This window comes from Mesoplodon bidens (genome assembly GCF_964165515.1).
Source record: "Mesoplodon bidens genome assembly, chromosome: 17".
Lineage (NCBI taxonomy): Eukaryota > Metazoa > Chordata > Mammalia > Artiodactyla > Ziphiidae > Mesoplodon > Mesoplodon bidens.
Window position 1 is genome coordinate 37,811,697 of NC_138174.1, and position 12,064 is coordinate 37,823,760.

A 12,064-nucleotide genomic window follows, 5' to 3' on the forward strand; every position below is an offset into this window, starting at 1 on the left:
CTCTAGGTAGTTTTTTAATTTCCTCTTTGATTTCTTCAGTGATCCATCAGTTATTTAATTACATATTATTTAGCCTCCATGTGTTTCTGTTTTTTTTACATTTTTTCCCCTGTAATTGATTTCTAATCTCATAGTATTGTGGTTGGGAAAGATTCTTGATATCATTTTAATTTTCTTAAATTTACTCCAGTTTGATTTGTGACCCAAGGTGTGATCTATATTGGAGAATGTTCTGTGTGCACTTGAGAAGAAAATGTATTCTGCTGCTTTCAGATGGAATGTCCTATAAATATCAATTAAGTATACCTGGTAAAATGTGTCATTTAAGGCCTGTGTTTCCCTATTAATTTTCTGTCTGGATGATCTGTATTAAAAGCCTCCACTATTATTGTGTTACTGTTAATTTTCCCTTTTATAGCTGTTAGCATTTGCCTTATATATTGAGGTGCTTCTATGTTGGGTGCATGTATACTTACAATTGTTATATCTTCTTCTTGGATTGATCCCTTGATCATTATGTAGTGTCCTTCCTTGTCTCTTGTAACAGTCTTTATCTTAAAGTGTATTTTGTTTTATATGACTATTGCTACTTCAGCTTTCTTTTGATTTCCATGCGCATGGAATATCTTTTTCCATCCCCTCACTTTCACTCTGTATGTATCCCTAGGTCTGAAGTGGGTCTCTTGTAGACAGCATATATACACGTCTTGTTTTTGTATCCACTCATCCAGTCCGTGTCTTTTGGTTGGAGCACTTAATCCATTCACGTTTAAGGTAATTATTGATAGGAATGTTCCTATTGCCATTTTCTTAATTGTTTTATGAGTATTTTTGCAGGTCTTTTTTCTTCCCTTTCTCTTTTCTTTTTTCTTCTCTTGTGTTTCCTACCTAGAGAAAGTCCTTAAGCATTTGTTGTAAAGCTGGTTTGGTGGTGCTGAATTCTCTTAGCTTTTGCTTGTCTGTAAAGCTTTAGATTTTTCCATCAAATCTGATTGAGAACCTTGCTGGTTAGGGTATTCCTGGCTGTAGGTTTTTCCCTTTCATCACTTTAAGTATATCATATCACTCCATTCTGACCTGCAGTTTCTGCAGAAAAATCAACTGATAAACTTATGGGGATTCCCTTGTATATTATTTGTTGCTTTTTCCTTGTTGCCTTTAATATTTTGTCTTTGTATTTAATTTTTGTTAGTTTGATTAATATTTGTCTTGGCATGTTTTTTGTCCTGGGTTTATCCTTTATGGAACTCTGCATTTCCTTGACTTTGGTCAAAATTTCCTTTCTCATTATAGGTAAGTTTTTGACTATAATCTCTTCAAATATTTTCTCAGGCCTTTTCTCTTTTTCTTCTTCTTCTGGGACCCATATAATTCAAATGTTGGTGTGTTTAATGTTGTCCCCAAAGTCTTTGAGACCGTCTTCCTTTTTTTTTCTTTTTTTTTTCTTTTTTCTGTTCAACAGCAGAGATTTCCACCATTCTGTCTTCCAGGTCACTTATCTGTTCTTCTGCCTCAATTATTGTGCTATTGATTCCTTCTAGTGTATTTTCATTTCAGTTATTGCATTGTTCATCTCTGTTTGTTGATTCTTTAGTCCTTCTAGGTCTTTGTTAAACTTTTCTTGTGTCTTCTCTATCCAGGCCTCCATTCTTTGAGGTCTTGGATACCATCTACTATCATTACTCTGATTTCTTTCTCAGGCAGACTGCCTATCTCCTCTTCTTTTTGTTGTTCTTGTGGGTTTTTTTTTTTTCTTTTTCCTTCATCTGCAACAAATTTCTTTGTCATCTCATTTTGTCAGAGTTACTGTGTTTGTGGTCTCCTTTCCACAGGCTGCCACATCACAGTTCCTCTAGCTTCTGGTATCTTCCCTCAGTTGGGTGAGTTTGGTCTAGAGACTTATGCCATTAACCCCTTGATAGGGTGTTTGATAGGTGTTGTGGTGACTAGATCCTGCCCAGGATATTGAGTGGAGCCTCCCCTTATCTCTATGGTTGTCACTGCCTTGTCAGGGGTCAGGTCTACTCCCTAGTTGTTGTAGTAGAGGCCACCAGATCTGTTTCTTAGCTGTAATTCTAACCTGCAGCACAAGGTAGGTGGAATTGGAACACTCCCACTGGGAGAGAAGCCACTGAGTATTCTTCCACTGGAGTTGTTCATCTGTGAATATGTTCTGTTGTGTCCACTTTTGTCCATTGTGTGGGATCACAAAGTACACTGTTGTTGGCACTGCTCTCAGTACTACCTTAGTTATAGGTAAGATTTCAATTGGCCCAGGTGACTCTCAGGCATTGTTTTCACCAAGCCACTGGCACAGATCACTGAAGTCAAGTCCCAGGACTGCAGTAGTTTTGCACCTAGACCCACTGTGGGAGATGTAGAGGCAGCTCAGACTTTGGCCTGGATCAAGCCCCACATGTACGTGCCCACAAACCCCAGAGGTGCTAACATCAGACCCATCCCAGCTGTAGGAGCACTTGTTGTCCTTCAGATGCTTCACAGATGCTAAATTTAGGAAACCATCAGTGGAGATGTAACTCCACAGTGTGCAGCCATAACTCCACAGTGTGCATCATGAGGATAGATTTCATCTTTTCTTCCTTAGTCACATGGCACCTGGGGCTCAGCTCTGGTTTCAGCCCTTCGTCTGTGAGGTTTCCTAGTGGGGGAGCTATCTGTGCCCTCCTGGGACAGAGCAGGCAGGTCCTGGTACCTGCTGATGGATTTCCTAGTGGCGAGAGCTATCTGCATGTTCCCAAGACAGTGGGGCAGGTCCCCAGCACCCACTGACAGATATCTTAGTAGGAGCAGCTATCCATGCCCTCCCAGGACAGTATGACAGGTCCTGGCACCCACTGGCAGATTTTCTAGTAGCAAAGCTATCCACGCTCCAGGGATGGTGGGAACATCCTGGCACCCACTGACAGATCTCCTTTTGGGGGAGCTATCTGCACACTCCCAGGGCCGCAGGGCATGTTTTGGCATCGACTGACAGATTTCCTAGTTGTGGAATCTATCTGCCCCCTCAGGACAGGGTAGGCAGGTCTGGGGGCCCACTGGCAGAATTCCTATTGGCTGGAGTTTCTGCACACTTCCAGGTCAGCATGGCAGGACCTTGAGCCCTCTGGTGGAATTCCTAGTGGCAGGAGCTGTCCATGCCCTTCTGGATGAGCAAGGGCAACGTCTGATGTCCACCTGTGTGTCTAGAAGAGGCAACCTGTGATGGCCTCTGGACCCCGAGATGGTGGTGGTAATTCAGGCCAGCCCCTGGAGCTCCCATAGGCTGTGTCTTGTTGCCTGGCAACATTCACAGAGAAATAAGCTCTTATGGTGGCCCTGTCCCTCCCTCTATGGCAGGACCAAGCTTTTTCCTAGTACACCCTCCACTGCCATGGCACAACCGCTTCAGGCTGTTTCCACACCTAATCCTGGGCCTCTCCCTGGAACTGAGCTCTGGAGTCTGAGCTTCAAGCACCTGAACGCCACCCTTACCAGAAGAGGAGTATCTTAGTTTGGTGAGTGCAGGGTTATGGTGGTGACCCCCTATGAAGGTTAATCCCCATTTTGCCTTCCACAAACCAGTTTCTCCTCTCTCTTCTTAGGCCCTGAATCTCCTCCTCTGTCCAGGCTGATCTCTCCATTGGTAAGGAGAATACCCAAGGTACAGGAACATTTTCTCCTTTACAGCTCCCTCCCCAGGGCACAGGCCCAGTTCTGATTCCTTCTTTTTCTTTTTCCCTTTGTCCTGTCTGGTTATGTGTAGGTTTTCTTGTCTTTTTGGACGTCTGAGGTCTCCTGTTGGTGCTCAGTAGCTAATCTACTTTAATCGTACCACTTGTAGATGTATTTTCAATGTTTCTGTGGAAGGAGATGAACTTTGCTTCCTACTCCTCTGCCATCTTGATCTCTCTCTCATTTACTTTTTAAAAAAAATTTATTCACTCATTTATTTATTTTTTGGCTACGTTGGCTCTTCTTTGCTTCACACGGGCTTTCACTAGTTGCAGCCAGTGAGGGCTACTTTTCATTGCAGTGGCTTCTCTTGCTGCAGAGCATAGGCTCTAGGCACTCAGGCTTCAGTAGTTGTGACACTCATACTCAGTAGTTGTGGCTCATTTTCTCCAAAGCACAGGCTCAGTAGTTATGGTGCACGGGTTTAATTGCTCCACAAGCATGTGGGTTCCTTCTGGGCCAGGGATCAAACCTGTGTCCCCTCCACTTTCAGGTGTATTCTTAACCACTGCACCACCAGGGAAGTCCCTCTCATTTACTTTTAACTTATGTTTTTCTCCTTCAGCCAGTCAGTCACTTAAAAAAACAAAACAAAAACTCATTAGTGTGTTTGTTCTTTCATTTGAAAAATCGGATAGGTCTGATTTAAGGCAGACAAGACTTATGCCCTCTTGAAGCTTTCTCATGCTATTATCTTCTTCTTGGATTACAGCTGCTGTGATATTTGCTTCTAGCCCTATCATATCAGTAATATCTAGACTTCCCAGTTGATGTACTGGATTTTTATTTACACCTCTCTTCCTGGCACAGTTTGCCCTTCTATTTTTGTTAGCTTCTTTGATTTCAATTGAGCAAAAACCAAAAGAACAAACATGAAACAACTTCTCATCACTGTGATGCTAGCTGCAGCTGCAGAGATTTGACTGCCATGTGTTGCCCTCCCCTAACCAGGGGGCTTTCTGGCATCAAATACTGAACACTGACTATAAAACATACAATAGAGTCATATTCATTCTACCTATAAGCCAATTTCAGAAACCAAAATTTATTGATCATACCATTATATTATTTTCTAGAGTGAAAACCTGATTGCTTTAATGAAATCTCATGGTCAAGGTAATAATAAAAATAACTATTTTTTCTTTTCAATTTCTAGAAAAAACTATGTTTCTTTAAAATTATTTCTTCAGCCTTTGAAAGAAAAATTTATTTTTTGTCCCCAGGTTTATTGAGAAATTACTGACAAGTAAAAATTGTATATATTTAAGTATACAACGTACTCTTTTGATATACATATACATTGTGAAATGATTACCAGAAACTAGCTAATTAACATATCCATCACCTCTCATAGCTACCTTTGTGTGTGTGATGAGAACACTTGAGATCTATTCTCTTACCAAATTTCAAATATATAGTACACTATTATTAATTATAGTCACCATATTATACATTAGGTATCCAGAAATTATTCATCTCATAACTGAAAGTTTGTACCATTTGACCAGCATCCTCCATTCTCCCTACCTGCAATGCCCAGCAAGTACCACTCTACTCTCTGTTAGTATGAGTTTGACTTTTTAAAATTCCACATATAAGTGAGGTTATGTGGTATTTGTCTGTCTGTGTCTGGCTTATTTCACTTAGCATAGTGTCCTCCAGATTCATCCCTGTTGACACAAATGGCAGGATTTCCTTCATTTAAGGCTGAATAATATAAATTATTTAAGTTGTCAAAGAAGGGACAATATGTGATGAAAACTGCAGCTAGACTGCATTAGGCCACCTTCTGGTGTCCCTACTGTTTATCTTAACCTTGGGATCTTCAACCAGTTAACATGGTAATATGGGGTTCTAAAGGATCCCTGTTTTCTCTTTAATGCACTTATCTCCTTGACACTGTCATCCTCCACTTGCAAGAGATGAGATCAGAGTAGATTTATCAAAATTGTATTAGGTCTTAAGTGATAACAAAAGGGTAAAAATGAGAGAGGATATTATCCTTATTGGTCCCAACCCAATTCATGTGGCATATGAATGTGATGCTCTTAAACATGTCTGACCCTAAGCAAAGATATGTAAGCCTCATCTTCCTAGTTTCAGGACACTGTCTTAAAACAAACCTCTTTCCTGGATGAATTATAAACTTTTCTGGGAAAAGCACACACTGCTCAAAAACAAGTGTGCTTAAGTATAATATTATGAATCAACATTCATCCTATAGAAATATCTATGCTATACTAGAGGTTTAGTTTAAAGATCAGGTATTATACAATGGTGTAGAAGTATTGAAAAAATAACCTAAACATAAATGAGAGTATGATGGTCCCTGTACTGGATATGGTACAATGAACTCTGTGATAGAGTAGTGTAAAAACCATTTTACAATATTGTCATGAGTTCAGGATTATAGCTTTCTATGTGATCATATTGAACACAAGATATGTATACTTTTTACCTTAATTTTATTTCCACAGATTTAAAACATACATGCAAGATGATAATCTTTGTAGGAATTTGAAGTGTATGAGGAATGAAACTATTAGATTGAATATAAAACCAAAAGTGAGTCAAAAGTGGTCAAATAGAACAATTACCCATGGTTGATTTATGAATCAATGAAAGGAAATGGATGGCAATATTAAAATTGATAAAAATGAACTGAAAAAAAACTGTGTAACAAGTTATATTTGATACTCGCATAATTTTACTCATTTAATCTTCACAAAATTATTGATGTAAAAAATCAATGTCCTCCCCTTGTATGCCACCAATTTGTTGATTCCTTACTATTGTATGCTGTCATTTTTTCAGTTATTTGATAAATATATAAGAGGTATCTGATATGTTCTTGTACTCCAAAATCCTCAAAATACCATATTAGATAAATAGTATTGTGTTACAAATACGAAAATAAGATTAATAAGTTGGGAAAGTTGGGACTCAAACGCATGTGCTTTTAACCACTTTTCTATATATTTTTTGATATATAGTTCTGCTTTTCCTTTATATTTAATACATTTTACTCTAGGTGTAAATGCCACGTATACCTTTTCACATATACCTTAAAAGTATTAATTTTAAAAGAAATAACCATTTATGTAAATATTACCACAAACATTAAAAGCATTTTCTAAGTGATCATTTTTTAGAATATATTATCAAAAAATGTTACAATAACAAAATATTTTCATATTATAATGAAAAGATCAAATTTTTCTTCCCTTGTTAAGCACTAATCTATCAATATAATGCAGTTAAGTTTGAATCTCTTTGTCTGAATGTTAAATACATTAAGCTAAATAAAACTTAAATTTATCAAGGTCATAGTTGCAGTTTTATTCTCCTACCATTACAGAACAATAGTGTTTCAAACCTACAAACAACTTTTTTTCATGACTGATGTCACTACTATTTAGCTCTTCGAGGTTAACATTTATTGATTTTGCTTTTACTTTGATTGGATCTTACCTACCTCGGTGCTTCAGTAAATTGAAACCTTCTGCACCTCATGGAAGAAAAGCTAAGAGCAAGGTTATGAGAAAATGTACACTGACCTCAATTTGCTTCAGACTATATTGGTAAAATCATTGTCATTGTGCTGCAGATGTGACCTTAATTAGATTTGTGTAAATTCAGTCCATAATATTCTAGACAGCTGATTGAATATTGGCCAGAAGTGTAAGAATTAAAAGAGTTTTAAAATTAAATATATAAATATTTGAGACCATTTTATTAAAGTACTACACTATTCCTCATATACATTAACTTCTATACATCCATTAAATCAATTCAACAATTTATGTGAATATCTATTATGTCATGTGCTTGTTATGGGGGTTACAAAACAATATATAATGTGGTCTTACCCTTACAGAGTTCACAAAATAGTAAAGGTTGTACCAAAGTTAAAATTTTGGTATGTTCTGACAAATTATAAACATTATATGAACTGTGAGAACACAGATTAAAACATGGCCATAAAAACTATGGAACAAACTGGAGCTTTTTTGTGAGTAAAATGGGAGTCATTATTGATAATTATGCTGGAAAAACAAGGGTCAACAATTTGTGCAAGGAAACTGGGGTAATGGGCACACTAGTCTGGCAAAGGTAGAATACTACAAAAGGGACATCTGAAATTAGATTTAAATTGGGAGTTACTCAAAGAGAGAGAGTGGACAAAAAGAAAGGAAATTCAGGTATATAATACCCAGCATAAGCAGAAGCACTGAGAAGGAAAAGAACCTGGGAAATCTGATGAATGTAGCAAAAGATATAGTGGCAGATATGATTTGGGAGAAGCTGAGGCAAGATTATGAAGTTGATTTTGTGTTATGTTACGTAATTTAATATTTATGCTGTCCAAAGATTGAAAGACAGCTTAGAGCATAGCTAAGTTGCCAAACTTTGCTGTCTATTAGAATCACTGGGCAAATTTTTAAAAATTCAGCTGCCTAAGTTGCACACAATACTAATTAAGTCAAAATGTTTACTGGTAGAATTCAGACATTAGTGGTTTTTAAAGATCCCAGGCCATTCTAATTTGCATTCACATTTGGGAATCACTGGCTAAAGCCATATAGACATCAATTTCAGGTCATCTGGAAACTTCTGAATAGTGCCCCCTACATAGGCCTTTTTTATATTCTTCCATTATGTCAAACAATTTGAACACTTTTTCATGACCTGTTTATTCTGACTACAATGTACCTTTATTCAGATCTCTGTCCAATGTCACCTCTCCAGAGAGAAATACTCTGACCACCTGATCTAAAATAGTAATCCTCATCACTTTTTCACTGAATAACACAAATCAGTGTGTTTTATTAGTTACGTGTACCTGTTATTTTACCATGTATTTATTTTTTTGTGTATTTACTTTCTGCCACACACGTTATTAGAATATAAACTCATTGACAGCAGGGATATCACAGACAGACTTTCATACCTCTAACACCTAAACAATCCCTGGTACATAAGAGGTATTCAATAAATACTTGCTAAATTAGTGAATTACTGTGAAAATAAGGAGGGCAAAGTAATCATCTTTTGTCTCTCAGAGTAGTTAAAATGTTCCCATTTTAAAGAGAGAGACAAACTCTCCATCAATATTAAAGTTGTTTTTTTATCATTTCTCTGTTTTAAATTTATGTGAGAAAATAAAGTTTGTTTTCTTTTCAAGAGATTATGTCAAGTAAAATGGAACTTTGAAGTTATAGAGGTCATCCAGAACCCCTTGCTAAATTTGCTGAATCTGTGGTGTATTGTTCATTTACACCAAAAATTAACTGAACTGAAAGCTGCATCACACACAGTGATGGGTGATGACTTCCCCCTGACAAAAATCCATTATTCTGAACCAATGTGACAACTCTGCCACAATTTTTAGTGGACATTAAAATTTTCTTTATCTAAGGCTTCTAGACATTGAGAATTCAATACAGTTTCTATAGCAAAAAAATATAACCAGAGGCATACAGATTCAGTGTTCATCATTTAATATTTCCCTCCTTTATTAATTTGGATGCTCTGAGAAAGGTGAACAAACTCAATCCAGTTTGAGGATTTCTCCAGGATTTTCCCAGTTTTAGCTCTACAAGTCACAGATAGACATAAACAATAAGAAGACACATCAATTTGTGTAAACGGGTACCTTAGTTCCACTTACCCAATACATAATGTCTGGCTTTCAACAAAAAAATTAAAGGATATACTAAAAGGCAAAAAACATACTCTGAAGATACAAAGCAAGCATCAAAACCAGACTCAGATATGGCAAATATTTTAGAATTATCAAGCTAGAAATTTAAAATAATGATGTTAAGAGGCTAAGGCTAAGGAAACAGTGGACAACACACAGAAACAGATGGGTAATGCAAGTAGAGATAAAAACTCTTTGAAATAATCAAAAGGAAATGCTAGCAAAAAATTTTAACAGGAATGAGGAATGCCTTTAATTGGTTTGTCACCTTGTATATGGCTGAGGAAAGAATGAGTGAAGTTTAATATATGTCAATAGAAATATAAAACTGAAATACAGAAAAATAAAAAAATAGAAAAGAGGAAAGGAATATCCAAGAAACGTGAGACAATTATAAATGGTGTAACATACACATAATTGGAATACCGAAAAGAGAGAAAGAAAGGAACAGAAGAAATATTTGCAACAATAATGACTGATAATATTCTAAAATTAATGACAGACAATAAAACAGAAATCCAGGAAGCTCAGAGAAATACAAACAGGATAAATACTAAAAAATCTAGACATATACATATCATATTTAAGTTGAAAAGAAATCAAAGATAAAGGAAAATCTTAAAAGTAGCCATGAGGAAAACAAAAACAAAAACCTTACCTACGAAGAAACAAAGATTAAAATTATATCAGAACTCTCTTCAGAAACCATGCAAACAAGAAGAGAGTGGGGTGAATTATTTAAAGCATTGAAAGAGAAAAGTTAAGACAACAGCTTAGAATACTCTATCCAGGATAAATTATATTTCAAAAGTGAAAGAGAATTAAACTTTCTCAAACAAAAGTTGAGGTAATTTGTTACCATAAGACCTAACTGTAATAAATGTAAAAAGTTCTTCAATGAGAAGGAAAATAATATAGATTAGAAACTTGGATCTACATAAAGTAAAGAAGAGTTAGAGAAGAAATGAATGAAGGTAAAATAAAATATTTTATATTTAATATTTTAATTCATATAATATATGAATTACTTCAAAATACTTATAGCAGTGACATATTTAGGAAGTATGGCTTATGAATAACTAACATGAATGACAGCAATGTTATAAAGTATGGGAGGGAGGAATAAAACAATACCCTGTTATGAGTTACAAGCATGCCTCATTTCATTGTGCTTCACTTTATTGTGCTTCACAGATACTGCATTTTTTACAAATTGAAGTTTTGTGGCAACCCCACCTTGAGCAAATCTATCAGGCCATTTTTCCAACAGGATTTTCTTACTTCATGTTTCTGTTTCACATTCTGATAATTCTCATGAAATTTCAAACGTTTCATTGTTATTATATTTTTTATGGTGATCTGTAATTGTTTTGGGGTGTCACAAACCAATCCCATATAAGATGGTGAACTCATCTGATAAATATTGTATGTACTGACTCCTCTACCAACCAGCTATTTCTTTTTCTCTCTTCCTCTCCTTGGGCTTCCCTATTCCCCAGACACAACAATATTGAAATCATGCCAATTAATAACCCTACAATGACTTCTAAATGTTCAAGTGAAAAGGAGAGTCTCACCTCTCTCACTATACATCAAAAACTAGAAATGATTAAGTTTAATGAGGAAAGCATGTCTAAAACCTAGATAGACCAAAAGCTATGCCTTTTGTGCCAAGTTGCTAGCCAAGTTGTGAATGCAAAGAAGTTTTTGAAGGAAATTAAAAGTGCTACTCCAGTGAATACACACATGATAAGAAAACTAAATAGGAGGTGGAGTCAAGATGGTGGTGTGGGAAGACATGGAGTTAGCACCTCCCTACAACTAGGGCTCCTGCAGGCCAATGGTGGGGGACTCTGATGCTCAAGGAGATGGGAAGAACCCCAAAGTGAACTGGTAGGATGTAGGGGGACTGAGGGGAGAGAAGTGGAGGACAGACAGGATCAGCGTCCCTGAGGCCAGGGAGATCAGGAGAGGCAGGAAGAGTGGGAGAGGAATGGAGGGTGATTGCCTAGCCCACTCGGGCACAGGGAGCCTGCTGAGCTCCCAGGCCAATCCCCTGTCCTCTAAAATCCCCTCCAGGCAACGTGATCCTTTGCAGTTATAGGAGGTAGGCTGGGGAGATCAGGAGAGGTAGGTGGGAGGGACCCTCCCAGACCAGAGGAGCAGGAGAGGAAAGGAGGGCATTTGCCCAGCCCACTTGAGCCAAGGAAGCCTGCTGCCCTCCCAAGTGAAGTCCCCTGCCTCTGAGACCAAGGGTGGGGGAAACGTCTGGAACCCTTCTGTTCCTTGAGCCTAAGTGCCACTCCCCACAGCCCCCAGGGCCTTTGACCATGCCCACAACCCAAAACTCACACTTGCTGAGACCCTGCTCTCTACAGCCAATTCATTTTCCCCTCCATTTTTTTTTTTTTTTTTCTTTTCCCTCCTCCTCTTTTTTACTATTGTGGTACTGGTGTACCTTCTGGTTGTTGATTCATCTATATTTTTATTTTTATATTCTTCCTAATATATCTGTGAGTTTCCTAGTCTAATTTTATTTTTTACTTTGTTATGGTTTGCTCTTATACTTTTTTTTTTTGGCTGCCCCAGGCAGCTTACGGAATACTGATTCACGAGCCTGGGGTGGGG